Raw genomic sequence first — 21,384 nt, 5'->3', positions numbered from 1 at the left:
TGATCCATAAATACCAGTGTTGTTTACGAAGTTTGATGTGACACTAACGACGCGCTCTTCTGTCATGTTGAAGAATGACAGACTTGTGCAATATTTCGGAATCTTTAATGAGGAGACGTTTCACCACCCAGTGGCTTCTTCAGTCCATTACCCAAAAACAGTTAAAGATGAGGAGTGTGAGGTAATCTGTCCCTCATACTTCTCATCCTTCACTTTTCTTCTTTGTAATGGACTGAGGAAGCCGCTGGCTGGCGAAAAGTTTCCATATTAAAGATTCCCAAAAGTTGTACAAATGTCTAATTCTTCAACTTGTCGGTTTTGTAAACCATTTACATAATGACTCTTCTGTCATTTAGAGACCGAGTCATTATAATACTGATATACAATGCTGAAGACTAGAGGAGTAAGCCACATGTGCAACACTTAGTTAACTATTTTCCAAACGCTTAACCTACACAGTGGCTTACAGAGATGGCTAAATATGTAAGCGAAGCGTTTCGGAAATAAAGATAACTATTGCACACGTGACTTATTCGTGTACTTCAAGACTACAGCCATCTTACAAGTTGGTATTCTACCAAAACTATTTATGCTCTACTGGCCACCAGAGAGGCAATCTTGTTCAATGGACCTAACACAACATTCTGCAGTGTGTGGCCATGGTATCACACTAGCTCTGACGCAGTAACTGTGGCCAGGGTATCACACTAGCTCTGACGCAGTGACTGTGGCCATGGTATCACACCAGCTCTGACGCAGTAACTGTTGCCAGGGATCACACTAGCTCTGACGCAGTGACTGTGGCCATGGTATCACACCAGCTCTGACGCAGTAACTGTGGCCAGGGTATCACACTAGCTCTGACGCAGTAACTGTGGCCATGGTATCACACTAGCTCTGACGCAGTGATGAAGGATATTGTAATAATAAACGGTTGCAATAATGTAGATTGAGGACATTTTTTTATCAACGTGATATGATCGACAATAGAGGATGGGGGACCCTGTTACGTCCATTTTCTATGCAAAACAAATAAAATTGGAATTCTGGTGAATTGTATCAAGGGAACAAAATATCTGGTAGTATTTCTCTACGATTTTTTTAAGTCGAGATTTTACATTGTTGATATTTTACGCAATGACGCCGTAGGTATTATATTTGTGCAACATGAAAGTATAACAGTGAAGTGAACTTGTGTAAATTTTGCTTCAGTTTTTATTAAATTAGGCTTGGCTTTATTTTGCTGATTCATATAAATAAATTTTGCTACAGTTCACAGCAACAAATGTTGTCTTATGACACCAATATATTTTATGACTCACGAAATCGTAATAACACGATTGTAAAATATTACTAAAATGCCCCGTGAGTTTAAGGACTTCCTGGCCATGGTTCAAGCTGTCACCCGTTCTGTGATTTAATATATCTTATGACTTTTTAAAAACTTGTAGTGAATCCTGATTCAACACTATTTCTTGTAGATGTTTTAGTACCCAGGTGCAGATGGGGGCGAACAATGGCATAAACTGGCGACAAAGTCACAAACACATCTGTTTGTGACTTGCTAAAACCCACTGTGTGGGCGAGACGCTGTCAATAAAGATTTGTATTATACAACACTTGTTTCTTTTCCACGGTGCCGAAGTGTAGGAATTCCTTGGACATTAACCATTTTTTATGTTTATTCTCAAATGTAAGTTACTCATACTTTCTTAATTATAATATTTACTCACTGTTCAGTAAGATTTTTACAAACAATATTCAGTGATAATTATTTTACAAATGTACAGATAAAAAATTTGCTAAATCCCCTTCCCCCCCTTTTTTTTTTTTACCATGTGGGGGGACAATATAATGTATATATTTCTTCCTGAATATATTTCAATTAGGCTGTGAATCATTACGTTGAATCACCTACAACACTTTTGGAACTGCCAGTTTTCCCAAAACCAATTAAAAACATTCACATAAAAATAGCTGGGATTAAATCTTTATGGAACTTTTACAATATGATGTTCTGATCTGCCCTTCACAAAAAAAACTTCAATTCTGACAATTCGTACCCGAGTCAAAGGCATTAATTACCAAATAAGAACAGATAAGAAGGTGGCAATAGTAAAGAACCTTTACAAGAAAAAATAACATTAATAGCAACAAACGAGTGAAGAAACAACAGCACCGAGGACAAAAACAACAGTAAAACTGATAACTTATTCTTGAGTTATGAAAACGATAGACGCAGACGTTAACTTGGTCTTCAGTCATGAAAATAGACAGACGCACCTTCTCATGAACGTGCTGGAGTAGCTTCTTCCTCATATACTGGCATCATCTCTCACTTTCCTGAAATAAAATTGTAAAACAATATTTTATTAAACTTATTATATACCGACAAGTTAGTGAATAAGATACAGATGCAACACTTGGGTATCTTTACTGCTGAAATATTTTGGCAATAAAAACGCCCAGGTGTTGCACATGTGTCTTTAGTGTTCAACTACAATATACTTAAAAAGTCTCTAAAATTACAGAGAGAGAGACAGTAGAGTAACACTCAGCATATTTGACAGACAGAAACACACACACACACACACACACACACACACACACACACACACACACACACACACACACACACACACAACTGGTCAAGTGTCTATGACAACTAGTTAACTACGTACAAACAGGGCATACATTTTTTATTATTTTTTTTTATTAACACACTGGCCGATTCCCACCAAGGCAGGGTGGCCCGAAAAAGAAAAACTTTCACCATCATTCACTCCATCACTGTCTTTCCAGAAGGGTGCTTTACACTACAGTTTTTAAACTGCAACATTAACACCCCTCCTTCAGAGTGCAGACACTGTACTTCCCATCTCCAGGACTCAAGTCCGGCCTGCCAGTTTCCCTGAATCCCTTCATAAATGTTACTTTGCTCACACTCCAACAGCACGTCAAACATTAAAAACCATTTGTCTCCATTCACTATTATCAAACACGCTCACGCATGCCCGCTGGAAGTCCAAGCCCCTCGCACACAAAACCTTTACCCCTCCTCCCTCCAACCTTTCCTACGCCGACCCCTACCCCGCCTTCCTTTCCAATTATCTGTCTTTGTGCTCGTGTATACCTGTCACCCCCCCCCCCCCGTGACCTGTCACCTCTAGGGTGTGTCACACCGCGTAACAGTCACCTCAAGGTTATGTCACAAAGCGTGACAGTCACTTCTAGGGGTATGCCACCACGCAGGAGTCACCTCTAGTGGTATCACGCAAGCTGGTAGCCCAGAGGTGGGTCATAAAACTGAGACACGTCTTAGCCCGGGTATATTGCTCGGACCTCATAACGTGGTTACAACTTCATAAGTTTGTTGATCGCCGTAAATATCACCTCCAGGAATTTTTACTCACCAAATACTGGGACGCTGCTAGAAAATACTGCGCGTTGAGTGTACTTACTTAAATATGGGTTATGGTTAGGTTATTGTTAGAATGTGTAATGTTCAGGAGATCCACATGGAGTCAGAACCGCAGTGTGCGAAAGTGATGGTACATTTCGCTCGTCGTGGGTTCCAAACTGGTGCTTCATACTCCAGTATGGGCCTGGCGTACACGGTGTACAGAGTCTTGAACGATTCCTTACTGAGGTATCGGAACGCTGTTCTCAGGTTTGCCAGATGCCCATATGCTGCAGCAGTTATCTGGTTGATGGGCGCCTCAGGAGATGTGCTCGGTATTATACTCACCTCAAGATCCTTTTCCCTGAGTTGGTTTGTAGTCTTTGGCCACCTAGCCTATACTCTGTGGTCTTCTTTGCCCTTCTCTGATCTTCATTACTTTGCATTTGGCGGGGTTAAATTCGAGGAGCCAGTTGCTGGACCAGTTTTCCAGCCTGTCCAAGTCTCTTTGTAGTCATGCCTGATCCTCATCCGATTTAATTCTCATTAACTTCACATCATCTGCAAACAGGGACACTTCTGAGTCTATCCTTTCTGTCATGTCATTCACATGTACCAAAAATAGCACTTGTCCTAGGACTGACCCCTGTGGAACCCCGCTCGTCACAGGCTCCCACTCTGACACCTCGTCACGTACCTTCACTCGTTGTTGCCTCCCTGTCAGGTATTTTCTGATCCATTACAGTGCCCATTCTGATGTGTGCGCCTGATCCTCTAGCTTTTGCACTAATCTCTTGTGAGGAACTGTATCGAAGGCCTTCTTGCAGTCCAAGAAAATGCAATCTACTCACCCCTCTCTTTCGTGTCTTACTTCCGTTACCTTGTCATAAAACTCCTGTAGGCTTGTGACACAAGATATCCCTTCCCTGAATCCGTGCTGGTTGTCGTTTATAAGCTTGTTCCGTTCTAGGTGCTCCATCACCACTCCTGATAATCTTCTCTATGACTTTACATACTATATTCGTCAGTGACACTGGTCTGCAGTTTAGTGCCTCATGTCTGTCTCCTTTCTTAAAAATGGGGACTACATTTGCCGTCTTCCATACCTCAGGTAGGTGCCCAGTTGCAATGGATGTGTTGAAAATTTTTATTAGTGGCACACAGCATCTTTGCACCCTCTCTAAGGACACACTGAAAGGATATTGTCCGGTCCAACCGCCTTTGAGGTATCAAGTTGACTTAGCAGCTTCTTCACCTCGTCCTCCTCGACTGTATGCATTTCGGATATCCAGCACTTGTTGGCATATACCTTTTGGCGTACCCCCGTATTCCAACTTCCCGGAGTCCTTTCTGTCTCTACTGTAAATACTTCCTTAAATCTCAAGTTGCGCTCCTTACATACTTCTTGGTCGCTCCTTGTAAGCTCCCCACCGTTTTTCCTCAGCCTGATTACCTTGTCCTTGACTGTTGTCTTCTAACTCATGTGGCTAAGCAACAGCTTTGGGTCAGACTTGACTTTCGATGCTATGTCGTTTTCATACTGTCGCTGAGTTTCGCTCCTTATTTGTGCGTACTCGTTTCTGGGTCTCCCACTAATCTCATTATTTTCCTGGTTCCTTTGTCTTGTGTACTTTTTCAATTCTCTAGTGCACTTAGTTTTTTCTTCCCTACAGCTTTGGGTAAACCAAGGGCTCATTCTGGTCTTCCCATTATTTCTGTTGCCCTTGAGAAGAAACCTTTCCTCTGCCTCCTTACCTTTTGCCATGTAGTCTATCATTTCGTTTACTGATTTTCCTACCAATACTCTTTCCCAGTGAACCTCCTGCAGGAAGTTCCTCGTGCCTGTGTAGTCCCCCCTTTTGTAGTTTGGCTTTTCCCGTCCTACTCCTGTTACCCTCTCCACTGTAACTATGCATTCAAAGCTCAGAACTACGTGATCACTAGATCTGAGGGGCCTTTCATACGTGATGTCTTCGATGTCTGAGCTACTCAGGGTGAATACAAGGTCCAGTCTTACTGGTTCATCCTCACCTCTCTCTCTGGTAGTGTCCCTAACATGTTGATGCAAGAGGTTTTCCAGTACCACATCTATCAGGACCTACATGTGGCTCCAGGATTTCCCAGTCGTTCTTCTTGTGATTGAAATCATCCATAACTAGTAACTTTGCTCTACTCGTGTGAGCTCTTCTGGCTACCTCAGTTAGTGTATTCACCATTGCTCTGTTGCTGTCTTCATATTCTTCTCTCGGCCTCCTGCTGCTATGTGATGGGTTGTACATCATTGCAATGACCACTTTACATCCCCCAGACTGAACTATACCTGTGTGTTCCCTTTTGCCTATTTTGTCCATTCCTTCCATTTCTTCAAATTCCCATCAGTTTTTAATGAGCAGTGCAACTCGTCCTCCTCCTCTGCTCCCTCTATCTTTCCTCAAGATCTGATATCCGGGTGGGAAGATTGTATCTGTTATCCTGGCGAGTTTCCTTTGTGAGTGCTATGATGTTTGGGGACACCTTGATTCTTTCATGACACTCCTCACATTTATTTATTCCATCAGCATTCATATACCAAACCTTAAACTTCTTTTCTAAAACTGTTGTTTGGGGAGAACGTTGGGGTTGGGGGAGTGAGAGACCTGGTAGGAAACTATTGGGGGTTGTTGTGGGGGTGGAGTTTGTGATGAGAGTGGGAACAGTGGCTACGGTGTGTGGGTTTTGGGTTAGATTGTTTGGATGCATTGGGGTTGTCGCGGTAGAGGTCCTTCTGTAAGTGGTTCTGAGGGAGGTTGTATTTGCTCTTCCTCCAGAGTCTGGATTCTCCTAGTCATCTCTGCCTTTGCCTCTCTTTCTTCCTTGCATCTTTGTATCCTCTCTTTCATTTTCTGCCTTCTTGTGTCCTGTCGTGGTCGAGGTACATCCTTCGATATGTCGGTATGTCCCTTAGTCGTGAGAGAGAGAGAGAGAGAGAGAGAGAGAGAGAGAGAGAGAGAGAGAAAAAAGGGGGGGGTGATGTATGAGAGTATAGTTATACCAATGCTCTTACATGGGTGTGAAACATGGGTGGTGAATATTGAAACAAGGAGAAGGCTGGAGGCAGTGGAGGTGCGTCTGAGGGCCATGTGTGGAGTGAATATAATGCAGAGAATCCATATTTTGGAAATTAGGAGGAGGTGCAGGGTTACTAAAAGTATTATCCAGAGGGCTGAGGGGTTGTTGAGATGGTTTGGACATTTAGAAAGGATGAACAAAATATAATTAATGAATTGGAGAGCATATAAATCTGTAGTGGAAGGAAGGCGGAGTAGGGGGTCAGCCTTGGAAAGGTTGGAGAGAGGGGTTAAAGGGGTTTTTGTTTGTGAGGGGCTTGGACTTCCAGCAAGCATGTGTGAGCGTGTTAGACAGAAGCGAGTGGAGACAAATGGTTTTTATGAATTGACGTACTGTTGGAGTATGAGTGAAGTAACATTTATGAAAGGATTCTGGGAAACCGGCAGGCCGGACTTGAGGCCTAGAGGTGGGAAGTACTGCCTGCACTCTGAAGGAGGGGCTGTTGATATGTTGCAGTATTTTAACTGTAGTGAAGGGATGCCTCTGGAAGTCAGTGATGGAGTCATCCTGCCTTGGTGGGAAACAGCCGATGTGTATATATATCTTAGCAATGAAACCATGAAACGAGTGGTTCTGAATCATTTACTATACTGCGGCACGCCAGAGTTCGACCCCACGACACATTGTCCCACCTCAAGAGACAACACAACATACATATTACCTTATCCACTCGTGGCAGTGATATGATCAAAGATTAATTTCAGCCTCCTCCTGTTTGAATACCCATCTCCAAGCAGTCTATATAATAATGAAACCACGAAACAAATTGTTCTGAATCATTTACCAAACTTTAGCAGGCCAGGGCTCGACCCCACAACACAATCAATATATTTAGTTGGATTAGGTTAAATTAAATTGCGTTTTTATAGTAAGGTTAGGTAAGTATCCTAAGGTTCTTTTGGTTCAAAATCATTAATTTTTATATTAACATAAATGAAAAAATATATCTTTAGATGTATAAAAGAAAATTTTAGAAAAGACTTAATTTTAAACGAGTTCTTCCTAATTGACCAGTTTTACCTGTTCGGCGCGACACACATTATATATATATATATATATATATATATGTATATATATATATATATATATATATATATATATATATATATATATATATATATATATATATATATATATATATATATATATATATATATATATATATATATAAGATTCGGAAATATTAAAACATACTGCTTAAGTAAATCAATTTCACTTTCCTGGAGTAAATAGCATCCAGAAAAATCCTCTTATAAGGCCTTTTTTCTTTGTTCTTCTCTCAACTTTACTGAAAAACTTTCATAAGTCTCTTTCGATATTTAGTTGGCTTGAGTTTGAACCGAAGAATTCTGTCGGCATCTCAGACCCGTATGCGTATTCACTCAGCCGAGTGGGAGGGTGTTCAACTTCCGCTCCTGGAACAGCTTCTTAACATTCGGTCTGCCCTACGTGCAGTATTTGTTTTTGATTGTGTGACTTTAGTTTCTGTGTCGTTCTGCAGCTCATTCCACTTGTTTACCATTAGCTCGTGACTGTCTGGTGTGAGGCTTCCACAGCCCAATGAGTTTTGTCGAATTTACATACCTCGAATTTGCATATGTATTTATGTATTGAGCTTTTCTCCACCGTTGCCTTCCCTAGCGTGTTCAACTAGCTCCACCTTCTTCCCCATCACCCTTAGGAAGTTTACCTTTAGTTTCTTTGTCTTTTACTGGTCTTATCTCTTTCAGTCTCTTAATCTACCTTTTCATTATCTCTGATTATATTATGTGTTATGGTATTTATTTTTCCAGTGTTGCTAGGTTTAGAGTCAGATTTAAGCTTTCTTTTGTTTTCAGGTATATTACGATTTCAAGCTGGCGCAGCATACTCCAATGTTGGCTTCGTGTACGTGATGTGTACACTCACTTAGCTGCACTCGCCTAGTTTGTACTGCCGATTAATTGCTCGGGACTGCGTATAATATTCCTACGGTTTGGGTTCTAGGCCTTAACAAATATTTCCTCATGGCTTTGTGGCAATTTTTCTTTAATTTTCACCTCTTCCCCGTTGCTCTCGATCCCCGCCTTTCGAACAGTGTGCCTCTCTTTCCTGTCGAGACCTTTTAATTTTGTTGCTATTGTGAAGTCTCCCATGATCCTTCCAATGTTCTAATCACTAACGTCATCAGGCTCAGTTCCTTTAGTTTCTTCATACGTCATTATATTCAGCTATGGAACTAGTTTTGTCTTAAAACTCATTAGGACATTCACGATCAAGTGTGGACTCCATGTTGGTATTCTTACGGATTACCTTACATATGTTGTATCAGTGACTGCTGATATTCCTGAGTGCTGTTCTTAGGCTTGTCAGTTGTTCATATCATGTGAGCTACTCAGATGAAATGAACTTCTGACGATATGACTGGAACTGCAATCACTCATAGGTTGTCTTACTAGAGCGAAGTTTGCCTTTGTTCCCTAGTCTGTATTCTACTTCCGGTCTTTTCTTCAACTTACGTATGCTTTCACTTGTTGAGGTAAATGTCAGTAGATACTTGTCTGACGACACCTTATGTTTAATAGAGATCACGTTGTCGTTTGTCTGTCGTCTTCAGTTTATATTTTTACTATCTTTCCAAACATGGATACATATGAAAAATAATCAGTGAAAAAATTATTCCTTGATAATGTGTGAAATTACGAAAGCGCTTGATCTTTCACTGTTTTTTAATGGTTATTTTGCATATTGTGATATCGCCTGTTTACTGTGATTTTATTGCATGGATTCACATGATTACCGTATTTCTTTTTTTTTAATCACGGTTAACAGAATATATGCGAATCCTACTACATGACTTTATGGGATCTCTACTCGTCCTGTCTGATACTTCATACTTGAACGTTGGCTCCCTAGGTATCCTGTCCTCCGCTATACCAGCTACCGTACAGATCACTGTACTGCTCGTTATGATACCTACATTCAACACACACTTCTATCCCGACACTTCTTTCCAGACCATCACACTGTTTTCTCTTTGGAGATTCTATTATTGTGTTTTTCTCCTGTTACAGATAACTGAAAACATGACTTCAGATAACTGAAGGATGTGCGCACACGTTGCCTTGAAGGATGCGGTGTGGCAGTTGGGATGTAAAGACGGTAATGCTGTCGGGAACTTGCATCGTGAACATTTTTAGCAATAGAGTCGAGAGAGAATGTAATATCAAACGGCAGTGGTGTGAAATATCATTAGTGTGACATTGCCAATGTTAGTGCGTAAATACCAAAGCTCTCTCGCCGCAACATTATGGTTGGTGTCACCATCCCAGGACTGTTGCAACCATGTTATGAATGGTGTCACAATACCAGGGCTTGTGCTATATAATCTGTGTCACAAGTCCAGGGTTAGTGTCACAATGCAACAACGGCTGGTGTCTCTCCCTGCAATGAAACTCTACTAAGTTAACGAATTCAGTGCCTTAGGGCGATCAGAAGAGCCATGGACGTTAGTTCTCTCGAAATGTACTCTTTCGTGGTAGTACCCCTGCGAGTGGTAGTACCCCCTGCGAGTGGTAGTACCCCCTGCGAGTGCGGTCACCGCACTCGCAGGGAGGGAAATGTCTAGAAAATGTCCCCTGTTACAGTTACGTAACCGTTTTGCCCCTATAAGTTAAATTATCTCTATATAAAATCTATGGGAACTACAAATGTTCAGTGATATGATAATCTAATAGAGAGCAACAAACATCTGTGATAGCCATTTATTAAACTGGAAGAGAAAGTAATCTGATAGTGTTTTTTAAACAGACATTAATTTACAAATGATGAACAGGGGGTCCGGGAGAATAAGACTTCATGGAGAATGAACATCGTGTTTGAAAACAACCTTGTACTGGCTTTCCTATGTACTGAAGCACATTCTGCTCCAATGATACGAAGAATAGCAACAGTAAGCTTTGTTTTCTTGTACTCGACAGCTATGAAAGTTGAAGTATTCTGATAGCTCAGGTTAGAGGTGTTCAGACGAGCACCTATTGCATTCACTACATGTTTATGAAAGACCTGCTTACTAAATTCTTAAGGAAGACTTAGTTATTAGATTCAGGAGGCCTGGTCTGGGGCAGGGCAGCGGGGGCGGTGACCTCCGGAAGTGATTCCAGGTAAATCCATTCTCATGAAAGACCAGTTTACTAAATACTTGTGAAAAGACATATTGGCTATACACTTATAACAAGATATGTTTGCATTTAAAGAAAATATTTTATTCGCCCTATCTTTTCTTTTTCTGATTGTACAACCACAAGATGAATAAATCTAATCTTAAACAATTTTGTGGTAAGTACTGAATTGACACTCAGATAAGATGATGTCTAACTATCTGAGACCACTGATAACTTATGTCAAGGCGACGAGTGATTAACTACAATTGCTACACAGATGAACTACTCCAAACAATAGTTAAATGGGATGAACTTCTCTAAACAGTTGTTAACAAGCTGATGTTATTTTGTCATTGTAATTACAGCACACTACAGTCTGGCCCAAGCATTTAGTGGCACAAGTGGGGCAGTGTTACAGTAGTAGTAGTAGTAGTAGTAGTAGTAGTAGTTATTGTTGCAGTTGCAGTTCGGCCTGTAGTTTGCTGAGCTGAGCCATTAGTGTAAGCAAGGTAACGATATACGAGGCAATAGTTTCTTGCACTGGTGTCTTGAGGAGTGGATTCTCATCGTTCGTCTTAGTGACAGGAGTGTATGATAACCTCACAGTGGGTGGTGAGCAGGCGTACATTTAATAAGGACGTTCAGTTTGATTAGATTACTCGTGTTTGCCTTCAGCCAGTTGGTGGGGGGTGGGGGTGGGGGTTGTTGGTGGGGGTTGTTGGTGGGGGTTGTTGGTGGGGGTTGTTGGTGGGGGTGGTAGTTGGTATGTCAAAGTAGTCAACTGTTTTTTCGCAGTTTGTATAAGACAGATAATCCCTTAATATATAACGTCAGCATAAGTAGTATAGCACTACTCTCCTGCCTTCAACACGTGCGAGTAATGAGGGAGTCATATCCTGTACGTGACATGTGGGGAAGATACCGCTGTCAACAACAACTTTTGTTAATGCTTCACGCAGTGACGTTCCTCAGCCGTCATAGGAAATACTCTGGTGCACTGTTAGGAACAGAGACGATTAGGAGTGTCTTTATTCCCTTGGTATATTATGTAATTATTGTCGCTTTTAACTCGTCCTAGTAACAATATACGCAGTTATTATATACTCACCAGGGGAAAAACCACACGAGACGGGTCTGTATGATCACCCGTCCAGCGGTGTCGTTGTACTCTGTGGTGGAGATGCAAGAAGCAGCAACTACAGGTGGTGTCTAACATAGATCCTATATGTAACAGAGATTAGCCCTATAGTATACCACGATAATCTGCCACAATTCTGAACTTAAAAAATCTCCATGACCTTACAGTTGATCTGATCCATCATATGATTTTATACAGCAACGATACTACGAGAAATAATTCCAGGGGTTTCCGTAGTTTTCAATACACTAAAGATCAGAAGCTCTCGACTGGAAGGATAAGCTCCATCTGGAAGACTTTGTCCGATACAAGCTGCTAGCTGGAATGAAGCACACTTGAGTATGTATGACTACTGTTATTTATCTCTGGCTTTTATTGCTCATGACATCTCTGGGTTTCATAAACATGCCAAAAAAATGACAACCAAAAGCGCTGAAATTTTCTGCGAATAGCAAAATATATTTGGGAACCGTTGATAGCGAGGACCCTAAGCACGTTTCATGATCCAGTCCAGTACATTTCATGATCCAACCAAGCACGTTTCGTGATCCAACCAAGCGCGTTTCATGATCCAGTCCAGCACGTTTCGTGATCAAGCCCAGCACATTTCACAGATAAAACATTTTAAGGTGGTTACCTTGGCAAAACGCTCCAGGGAAGGCAGAGCCAGTGAGGCGGTCAACTAAAGACGGTCAGCCAGAGATGGTCAGCGAGACAGCCAGCCAGAGACAGCCAGCCAGAGACAGCCAGCCAGAGACAGCCAGCCAGAGACAGCCAGCCAGAGACAGCCAGCCAGAGACAGCCAGCCAGAGACAGTCAGCCAGAGACAGTCAGCCAGAGACAGTCAGCCAGAGACAGTCAGCCAGAGACAGTCAGCCAGAAACAGTCAGCCAGAGACGGGTGACAGGGCAAACAAACCTTTTATTTATACTTAGCAGAAAATTATAAATATTTTTGAAAACCCCCGAGAAGTATTTTAAGCTTTAAAATTAAGAAAAAACAGAAGTTTTAACGCTCAGCGAATGCTTATGTTAGCAAATGTTGAGCCTGACACCTCCAGTATGACAGTTATGTCGATTCATAAAGTTAATTTCCCAATTCCAGTATATTTAGAAATGTTACCCAGATAAGCGTAATAACTAGGCATTTACCAGAATAAACCCGTATTCATGCGCGTATATTTTACGCTGTATTTTGGGTTCATCACTAAAATTACACGGCACCAATCAATTTATCAGCCACAAGCAACTAATTTCTAGTATTTATAGACACATTTAACTAGACTCGCGCCTTGCATCATATCTCACCCGCTTTTTGCCTTTTTTTTCAACCTTTTACTCCTTCATTTAGCAATCAACAGAGGTTTGGTCGTCGCGGGAAGGAAATGTCAGATGCCGCAAAAATGCAATGAACTGCAGTGTTTGTTATGGACAGACCCATGGAAGGTACAGCAGTCACAGCAACTGGCTGCTCAGACCAGCGGGAAATACATTTTTTCCCTCAACAGTAAAAAAAAGAAAGAAAAAAAATGGGGTAGCCTGTCCATAAAACACACACACACACACACACACACACACACACACACACACACACACACACACACACACACACACACACACACACACACACTCTTACCAATTGAGCGCTTAGTAACCAATTAAACGAAAATGAAATAATTTTTTTTTATTCTCTATACAGATAACTAGTTTGTGACCTGAAAAAAATGAGCATAACTTGTTCATAAGTTGTTAACTCCAAATTCTAAATACGTCACCACAATGTTTTCATATCTATGTGGAGTTTCATTTCACGGATTTTTATCATTCACCTCGACAGTGGGCACCCATGCCTAGCCACATGATAAAAAACAAAACATTAACTTGGTGAGTATGCTGCAGCGAACATGAATCAAAGTTAGTGGTGACTATCGTGACTTTCTCCTCCTGACTTCGAGGATCACAGCCGTCACATGGGATCGAGGGTGACGGCAGCGATGTGTGTTGTGTTAAGTTACTGACTTTTTTTTAACAATAACGAAGTACCACGCTACATACAGAAGCATTGTGCCGTCGGCATGACTGTTTTTAATCACTGTCAAAGGATTAAGAACAAAGACAGGAAGAGGGGAAAAAAATAAAAAAAATATATAAACCTAAAATAATCTTCGATATGGAGGTAGTTAGTGTTTTAAAGACGGCAATGTTAATAATCATTGATGGTAGAGCACCTTGAACAGGGCTTTTTGAGCTGTGTGCAGTTTTATAAGACTATAACAACATCGTAAGCTAAGAAAGACAGCAGTGCAACATGTGAAAGCCTAAAGCATAATACAGAAATATGTAGGAAATACGTTTAGAAAATACAAAATTTAAAAAAAATGGTAATTACGATGATAATAAGGACGGTGATGTGATGTGTTATGATAATGGAGATGATGAATGACGACAGTAATGTTGAAAGTTCCACCCACTGAAGGGCTCTGGAGTCCTTCATTTATGAAGGCATCTCTCCCATCTAGATGGACCAGTCTGGTTATGACAAGTGGAGCAGGGTATACAGTGCATTTATGTTAAGAGAAAAACATTTAACCTCAACTGGAAGGGAAGACTGCTTTCCCAGTAGAGACTCCCATTCTAGATCTAACAAATTGCAACTCCGATGCAATATTTACTGAACCACTATACCCACTGCGTGCTCATAGCACCAACAACTTCATTGATCACACCATCAACCAAACTTGGTTAGGAACTGGGCCTCGGGGGCATAACCCTCGGACTTTTCTGCAGGTAGGCTGCATGGCTACATAATGCGAGGTAATAGTCTGGTGGGGTGGAGAGGCAGCACTACCTCGCTGTGGACACTGAGAGCGTGGGTGTTACCAGGAAGAAGCTCTACTAACTGGGGGTGAGGGGTGCTGCAGGCTGGCTGCTTTGTGTTGCTTGTTAATCTCTCCTAGGGGGAAAAGTGTGCAGTTTTAAATAATTAAGAGAAGGTGCGTAGAGCAAAGACTTAATTACGAGCACACGTTGATTTCCCAACTTTTTGTTTCATAATCGGCTTATGTAAAAATGTCTTCTTAGGAAGGATGAGAGACAGGCTACATATAGTAATAGATTTTGCTCTTTCAGGCATATTTTATTATGTATTTACCTATGAATGCGGCAATATCGGGGGTCTGACAATTATATTCATTAGGAAGTGCCGTGTCTAATAATCATGAAAGGTTGGGTAGAACTGGACACTAGCAGTGAAATCTGTCACAATCTGTTTTGCGATGACAAAACGTCCGGATACCTTCTGCAATTCGACATGAAGGGTACGCCACGTACTTCTAGTACGTGGGGTATAAGGCGCACGGTCATACCAGACATATAAGATGATGTTTCCATTCAGTTGTAATGTATCGTTAGTAAACAACTGCTAAAGTGTAACCCAAAGCCTACCCTTGACCCTGACCTTGAGGATATAAGGAGCAGGTTGATTTTCCAAAACCTTTTGTGTGGAAAAAATATCTCTTATATGCTGGAAAATACGGCAACTTAAAGTTGTAATAGAAATGTATTATTAAGCAAAACGAGTCGGAGTACAGACTTGCTGTGGCTCCAGAACAAGTGTTTCCGGTGTATGCACTGCCAACGTAGATGCAACAGCTGAGTAGCAAACTGATTTTCGTGGGAATGTTCAGTCCCTATCATGCTTGTTGAATGGTTTGGCATACCCTACGTTATTCAGTTTCTGTCTTAAAACTGCAATTTTAAGTGTTTAACTTCTGTTTTTTAAAACTAACCGATAAAAATACTTCTGACATTTCAGAAAAGGACCTTGATAGAAGCTTAAAAATGGCGAAGTTTTTCAAGGAAGAAATTTGCATATTTTACATTACATTACAGTGTAATCTTCATCCTTTGACAGAATGGTAATCTCGTCAACTTCGTCTTTTGACTCGTCTGTGTGAGATACCTTCACACGCTCCAGGCTTGGACTAATCTCACAATGTAAATACTTATAAGAGGTAACTGTTCGTTTAAGAGTTTCTAAGTCTATATTAAGCGCTAAGATCACTGAAGCTCGTCTGTGAGAACCTTGCTACATTCACAGGGTCAAAATTTCGGTATTTTGTCAATATTTTAAGCGTAGTAGTAGTAGTAATTATTATTATATTAATTAATGTAATCAATTGACAGGAAAACAATTTCAATTTCTAGATAGACCGGGCCGCGGGGGCGTTGACCCCCGGAACTCTCTCCAGGTAAACTCCAGGTATCCTATTTTTTTCCCGAGGATCCGGTATACCTGTATTACCAGAATGTAGGGACAAGTTTGTAACACCCGAGTGTACTTACAGGTTTGTAGGCCTTACCATTACCTTAGCAGGTGAGCAAGCGATTTTATCATTTAAAAATATAGACATACACACTGATGCACTAACAAACCAAAACCAGCTCACAAACGAAAACCATTTACAATAACAAATCACCAAAGGAAGAATAAAAATAGCCGTGGATTAGTAGGTCTTTGTCCGCAGTCAGAAGCTTTCCAATGCCTGAATGCTATTGCACAGCGTTACCCCGCGGACCGAAAGTATTGCTTGTATTAATTAATAAAACTATACTAAATTATCAAGTGATCACTTCTGGGTGTAGGAATAAGGTATAGTGTGGTCACAAGAGGCATAGACACTGCCCACAACTTTATTACTCCCGTGGGTGGGGATATTATTATTTCACTACACGAAAGGACGAACTAAATCCACTGCTAACAGCTCCTGTGGGAGCTGTCAACCTCCTGCTGGAACTATCAACTATTCCTGCGGGATCTGTCCACAGGTCCTGCTCACCATCCTGACAAGCTTATTTTGTCTTCAACTCTATCAGTCCCGCCTTTTGGCTCTCTTTGGTCCTTGTGTCCAAACACTAAAATGTTTCCCTTCCCGCTGTGCAGAGCTTAATAACACGAATTTAACTAATAATAATAATAATAATAATAATAATAATAATAATAATAATAATAATAAATAAATAAACAAATAAATAAATAAATAATCTCGCTGGACTGACATGAGCTACGTTAACTGTTAACCAAATTTGCGTTTACATTCTAATATATAGTCAGTACGTTAAAGAGAAGATATTACTATGTTAATTATCACCCAAGAGAAATACTTGTTTTTCTCTTGTGTTTTGTTAAATTTATTTGTATAAACATTTTGTATTTTAATTCGTATTCTTGTCTTTGAAAACATTGCTACTGAGAAGGTTTATGTTACATGCTACCAGACATGCTTATTAGACTATATTATTATTATTATTATTATTTAAAATGAAAGATGGGCAATAACCTGATACGTAGTAAATTAATGACAATCAGACATAAAAGCCTTTATAAGAACAATGCCTCGTTCAGTGGATGCTTTGTTGAAGTCAACTTGAAGCTGCCACTGAACGAAATATCGTTTAATAAAGGTGTGATTTGTGTACGTGTCTGATTATTTTTGCTGTTATTGTTTTTATTACTATCATTGTTACTCGCAAAATATTGAAGCTGTATGGATCATTCATCGTTTCCTACACTGAAGGTCAGCATGGATAAGACCAAACATTCCCTTCACCCCTTACACGGGGTTCCCGATTTCACCGCTCCTTTAACATATAAGGCGCTATACGTGCGACCCTCAAGAAAAATATTCAGATGTCCGCATCAAATTATGGTGCGTCTGGACACAAGTGGGTGTGAGTGGCGTCACGGCAGCTTGAGTCACCACCCATGTTCTCCTGGCTAAGCTGATCGCGCCAGCTTACCCACCTCACACCAATGATTTCCTTACCACAGAACTGTTTTTTGTTCGTATGCACAACCTCAACATTATAAAATTATATGCAAACTGGTAAAGTTTGGGTTAAGCAGCAGTTTTTCGCTCAGATGCGAAAGTCGCTGTTATTTGCATTCAAATGACGCATCAGCATCATTTCCTGCTTAAAAACTGTTAAATAACTCACCCCGTCCGTAGGGTACGTGTGTTATGGTCGAGTGTGGGTACATCCGTCCGTAGTCTGAAAGTGAGAAAGTATGTTGATTAGTGTAATTTTTGAGAAAGCAAATACCAACTCATCCCTCTTATAATACCAGTTATATGATCTGATTCATTTGTGTAATAATATGTTATTCGAATAAAATCGGACGTTCTGGGTGAGGTGGTGTGTAAATATTCCGTCAAGTCATTCCGTCTTTTAACCTAAGTCATCCATGGATATTGATTAACCTTGATCAGTGATTTGTGGTATTTTATGTCAAACATTATAAACTTTCTCTGGTGCAAATATATAGAAAAATTATAGATTTACTGTGCGACTGGGGTTGTAATGTATAGTCTATATTAGGATATCTGTAAATTTACGAGTAACTTGGTATGACAAGTTATATAAATGGAAATAAGTGAAAATTACTTGACATGCAAAAAAGTTTCCTGTTGTAACCACCTACAGAAGTATCAAGGTTTCCTTATTAAAATCTTCCTGCCCATAAGTCCGGGACATCAAAACATGACAGACTACCCACATACCCAAGGCCAAGTTCGTACGTATACCTTATCCCTGCTGCTGAATGTGGAACAATCTGGTAATCTGTGAATCATGTTAGGGTGAGGAAGTGGCGATTTATGAAGATGTCGATTATGTTTGAGTGAAGAAAAGACCTTTAAACACGTATTAGGAATATGAGTGCTAGAATCTCATTTATTAAGAGCAAGCTGAGAAAATAAGTCGTGTATATTGGTATGGTATTCCGTTTTTCATACGCAGAGCTCTCTCTGAGTTGCCGAGAAAGTCCGCTTAGAACGAACTCATTTACAAGCTGTTCAAGTGGAGCAGCGGGTGAATAGAGATTTTTGGCACTAGGGATAATTTTAACGAGGTTAGAATTATCCATCTCTCGAAGTCATCTTTCATGAAACTTAAAAATCGCTCCTCTACTGACAGACAGCAGTAAATCGTCACATCTATCATCTTGAAAGCTGCCTTTTGCTGTGAATCTCTTGCATGCCTGCCGCTCACCTCTACTTTACCAAGACTACTGTCAGCAAGTTCAGTAAGTGTCCTGCTCTTCTAAGCTGTTCCATGTTCTTGTATACATGCCTTACAGTGCTCTGCGGCTGGGTTTAGCCCCGGCTCTTTTTCTACAACTCAAGACGTTCTTCTCCAGAGTTATTCTTCCTTTGTCCCTACTTCTCCCTCACTCCTTGTGGGTCTTACCTGTGAGTCTTCAGTTCAAGGGCTTTAAACGTGTTACTGCACACCTGTGGAGGTTTGCAGGTGCAACGGTATCCCTAACTAGCATTAAAATATGTATTGATCGTCACGACATGGGCCTCACTAAGGTCCCCTCCTCCCGACTGTGTTAAAAGGCAGGTGTTTGTTCCCTGCTGTCTGTACGCCCAGTTGATGGATCTGTAGAATTTAGGAAAGATATTCGATAGGGGTAGGAGGTGGGAATATGGGTACTGGTAGGTTGGCAATGACTCGAAGCCATTGCCTGATACAGATAAACTTTTGAATAATTTAGTTCCTTAGAAAACTAACTTTAGGAAGCTGGAAAAGTTGTCAGTCTGAAGACAACTTTCAAGAGGGTGCCATATTTCTAAGTAAAAAAAAAATCATTAACATCAAAAACCATGGATAAAATTTTCCCCAAAAACCTACAGGTAATTAATTATGAAAACCACGACTAAGGCAAATTACTGAAGCCGTGAGCAAACAGTTACGACGTGTTCTGCATTCAGCAGCAAGCCACAAGTACACGTTAGGTAAGGCTGAGTTTTGAAACCAGTTGTGGCAGGATAACAGCTCATAGCTTGCAAATTAAGCTAAGTAAAACATGACACAGTAGAGGCAGAAACACCAAGTCCACCTACTTGATTTTGGGAGGTGTATGTGCACGCGGTATCCTCAATCTACAGATAATTAGCCACTCTTTCCACAAGAGTGGTTAAACACCCAAGTGTTGTCAAACGGGTACACAAGGGTGCACCTATAAGCTAAGGTTATAGATGAACTACGGGGATATCAAGAAATATTTTTTTCAGCCACAGGATGGTCAAGCAGTGGAAAGAGGAAGAGGAAGAAGTGGAAGCAGACTTCATACATTGATGTAAGCTGTAATAAGGCCCACGAATACACCTTAGTGGACTTAGTAGCAGCGAGCAAAGAGGCGGGACCAGGTGTGAATCGACCCCTGTAACCACATATAGCCGAGTTTTCGCGCGCGCTCACACACACACACACACACACACACACACACACACACACACACATACACACACACATACACACATTCATACACATTCATACACACATACACACACACACACACACACACACACACACACACACACACACACACACACGCATGCACATACAGCAGGCCTAGTGCCTAATCGACATGTGCCGAGGATCAAATGGTAACTAACACACACAGACACAGACACACAGACACAGACACACAGACCCACTACATTACAAACTCCACCCCCACAGCAACAACCCATAGTTCCTTACCAGGTCTCCCACTTCCCCAACCCCAATACACCTCCCAGACCACAGTCTTAGAAAAGAAGTTGAAGGTGTGGTATACAAATGCAGATGGAATAACAAACAAGTATGAGGAGTGGCACGAAAGAATCAAGGAGACATCCCCAGACATAATAGCACTCACAGAAAGAAAACTCACCAGAATAATAACAGATTCAATCTTTCCATCCGGATATCAAATCCTCAGGAAAGACAGAGGGAGGAGAGGGGGAGGAGGAATTGCACTGCTTATTAAAAACCAGTGGGGTTTTGAGAAAATGGAAGGAATGGATGGCACGGGCGAAAGGGACTACTTAGTAGGAACAATCCAGTCTGAGGGACATAAGGTGATAATTGCAGTAATGTACAACCCACCACAGAACTGCAGGAGGCCAAGAGAAGAATATGATGAGAGCAACAGAGCAATGATCGACACACTAGCCGAGGTGGCCAGGAGAGCACACATGGGGGGGAGCAAAGTTACTAATTATGGGTGATTTCAATCACAAGGAGATTGACTGGGAAAACCTGGAGCCCCATGGGGGTCCCGAAACATGGAGAGCCAAGATGATGGATGTGGTACTGGAAAACCTCATGCATCAACATGTTAGAGACACTACCAGAGAGAGAGGAGAGGATGAACCAACAATACTGGACCTTGTATTCACCTTGAGTAGTTCGGACATCGAGGGTATCATGTATGAAAGGCCACTGGGAGCTAGTGATCATGTGGTTCTGTGCTTCGACTACATAGTTGAGCTCCAAGCGGAGAGAGTAGCAGGAATAGGCTGGGAAAAACCAAACTACAAAAGGGGGAACTACTCAGGCATGAGGAACTTCCTTCAAGACATTCAGTGGGAGAGGGAACTGACAGGAAAACCAGTACAAGAAATGATGGACTATGTGGCAACAAAATGCAAGGAGGCAGAGGAGAGGTTTGTTCCCAAGGGAAACAGAAATAATGGGAAGAACAGAACGAGTCCTTGGTTCACCCAAAGGTGTAGGGAGGCAAAAACTAGGTGTACTAGAGAATGG

At 41.2% G+C, this 21,384-nt stretch overlaps 1 long non-coding RNA gene across 1 annotated transcript in view; it reads right to left on the bottom strand.

Annotated features, from left to right (window-relative positions):
* Positions 1-320: 320 nt before the first annotated feature.
* The window catches only part of LOC128687333 (uncharacterized), a 61,898-nt gene continuing 40,834 nt past the window's right edge, over positions 321-21,384 (bottom strand). The window contains exons 2-3 of the long non-coding RNA XR_008406803.2: positions 17,785-17,838; positions 321-2,343 (exon numbers count right to left, since the gene is read on the bottom strand). This is a non-coding gene — a long non-coding RNA (uncharacterized lncRNA). The remainder of the gene's footprint in view (positions 2,344-17,784; positions 17,839-21,384) is intronic.

This window comes from Cherax quadricarinatus, chromosome 40 (assembly GCF_038502225.1).
Source record: "Cherax quadricarinatus isolate ZL_2023a chromosome 40, ASM3850222v1, whole genome shotgun sequence".
Taxonomy (NCBI): Eukaryota; Metazoa; Arthropoda; class Malacostraca; order Decapoda; family Parastacidae; genus Cherax; species Cherax quadricarinatus.
The sequence above is the reverse complement of the archived record's forward strand: the minus strand, read 5'-3'. Positions and strand labels throughout refer to the sequence as shown.